Raw genomic sequence first — 2886 nt, 5'->3', positions numbered from 1 at the left:
TCAGGCTGCACTCAAGCACCTAGCTGGCTTTACAAAGTCTTCCAATACTGGTGCACAATGAGGTGAGGCTGATGCTGGGACAACTGGACTTATCTCCTGACATTACACAGCATAAACAACATCTCTTCTGCTGGGATGTCTTCTATCCCCTAGACTTAAACATGCCTCTCTCAGATGCTAGATCTAATCGTTTAGTAAAAACGGGGGCTAGAGAAACAACTTTCAAAGGACACCATGAAGAAGCAATCAGACAAACCCAAAAGACTGAGTGGACAGGACAACTGGCCCAATCTCTTCAGCAAACTAGTGTTAACAGAAAAAAATGTTATTCCGAAAATCCAGATTGAGAGAGTAAAAGACGACACACAACCTGATGTAGTGCATGGTTCCGGGGATGGCCTGGATCCAGGGTTGGACAACTAGCTCTAAAAGTACTTTTCTTGGGACATTTGGGGAAATGTGAATATAGGTTTGTATTAAAATAATGATTGCTTATTGATTTTAAATGTGTTATTTTAGCAATGTAGAAAAATGTTCTGCTCTTTACATTTTTCCTGCTCACTCTCCTGACCTTAAAAGTCTAGAATGGGTTGGCACACTTTCTGTGAAGAACAGAAGAGCATGTATTTTAGGCTTTGTGGGCCACAGCTCTGTGGCAATGATTCACCTCTGCTATTGTCATCTAAAAGCAGCCACAGACAATATATAAACAAACGGGAATGGCTGTATTCCAATAACCAATAACTTTTTACCAAAGCAGGCAGATGATGCAGGCTGTAGTTTGCCAATCGCTGACCTAGAACAAATGCCCCTTCTCCTGAAGAAGTCTGTCCTGGTTCTCGTCAGCATCAGATGCTTTATCTTTCCTTTGTTCACAAAGGGTCTACAGGCCCACTTGCCACTTTGTTATGTCTTCCTACATGCTCATCTCCATTAGGGAGAGCAAGTTCTTTGAAGGTTATGTGCCACTTTGCTACAGGAACCACCCCCCGTCCCCACCCTAGTGAGTTCCTTACAGAATAGACATTCAATGAATGTTGTTTCTAGAAACCAAACCTACCCTAAAAAGATTTGGCACCATTCCTGACATTCTAAAGAATGAGCAGCAGGTTCTGAAATTTTAAAGGTGCTCCAGGGGAAAGAAAAAAGGCACTACTAGTTGGGAATACATATATTGCCTCTTATGCTCTATATTGTGATGTGTTCATCAGTATTTTATAATCAGACTTTGCATGTATGAAAGTGCAGTAGACTCAGTGGGCACAGGAGGGCCCTTTTGCCCTTGCCCTTTAGCCCGACTGGAGTATGCAGGGCACTATTAGGTTTACATTAGGTGCATGACATGTACTCAACAAGTTTACAGTATACTATGGAGGAAAGATTTTCTTTTTCTCATGACAGGGAGAAGGTGGCAAATGCCTAGGAAAGAATTTATCAAGACTTGACGACCACTTTACATCCACAGTGATTCTAGGTTTCTGTCCTCATGTATGCTTTCTTGGTTAGGTGATGCTGGGGGGTAGGTGCATCCCTACCTGCGATTGGATCCCAGACCATAAAGCAAAGGTGCTTGTGGGACAAGGGAAAAAGGTGCATACACATCTTCTCTCGGAAGTGTCCCCAAGTCCCAGAGCACATAGGAAAGATGTGGAATTTGGGGCAAAGGAACCCTGGAAAGAATGTAACTCATATCACTGGAGAGAAAGTGTTGGCCACCACAGAGGAGACAGGAGGGTGCACAGGACCAAGAAGATGGACAGACATCTTCCTACAATTATTATTATCTTAGATAATTCTAAGATGAGCATAGGTCACAAAGCAAGGAAGTGAGGGGACTTAAGGCGAGAGAAAGGCCAAAGCAGAGGAGAGACCTTCACAACGAGAGGAGTGATGTTGAGTAAGAACTTAAGAGTTGAGTAAAAGGTTTATTAGTGCAGCAAACACCACTGAACAGCACATGTAACCACCAGCAACCTGCAGAGACACTAGTGCAAAGGGGGTAAAGCCTGAACTGAGCTTCCTGGCTCCATCTGAGGTTGACGACAGGAGCATATGGGCCTTGGTAAGGCAGGTAGGGGCAGAAGGGAGTGGAATAAATGTAACCAGACTAAGTATAGCAGCGTTTTCAAATTCCTGAGCACAATGTCCTGGAGCTGGCCATGACTGTTCCCCACTCCCTTCAAGTTGTATCCCTCCACTCCAATCCCAGTGGGGCCATGACCCAGTCTCCCAGACCGACAGCAAGTTGGCCTGGGAAAAAATTCCAAAAGGAGAAGCTATTCTATGGCCATCTCTTTTCAACCTCACTCCCACCTGCATATTAAAATAATGACACCCACCATCCCTCCCCCACTCTAACTCTACTAGTCACCTTAGGGAAGGAGGAATGTGCTGGCTTGGCCTGAAATGGAGCTGAAGGCCTATGCACGGGGAAGACAGAGCACAGCCTTTACTCAGAGATCCAGAGGCATAATTCTATCCCACCTTGCCTGGTGAAGCTGAAAGCCCAGCTATGTATCTCCAAGGAAACTACGGTGGGGAATGGGGGGATGTCTTCTAAATTAATACTCTACATGCAGACTTCTACAATGAGACCCTGGAAGGGCTGGGAGCAGAGTTCTCCAGAGGGCACTGCATCAATGCTGGGCTGTCATAACCATCACTGGGACAGGGGTGCTCCTCATCCCAGATGGGGTTCAGGGGTCTGAGGCAGACATCATAAGCTCAGCCAAGGACTCCCTTGATCCTTTCCATATTAAAGCCAAAGGCTGTGCTGAAAAGGAAAAATATAAAACAGATTCCATCCCCATCCCACCCTACCCAGGATCCCCACAATAGGAACAAAGAATGTTTTAAGTTTTGTTAATTTTTTTTTCCTTTCTTAAA

This window comes from Manis pentadactyla, chromosome 9 (genome assembly GCF_030020395.1).
Source record: "Manis pentadactyla isolate mManPen7 chromosome 9, mManPen7.hap1, whole genome shotgun sequence".
In the NCBI taxonomy this organism is placed as follows: Eukaryota; Metazoa; Chordata; class Mammalia; order Pholidota; family Manidae; genus Manis; species Manis pentadactyla.
The sequence above is the reverse complement of the archived record's forward strand: the minus strand, read 5'-3'. Positions refer to the sequence as shown.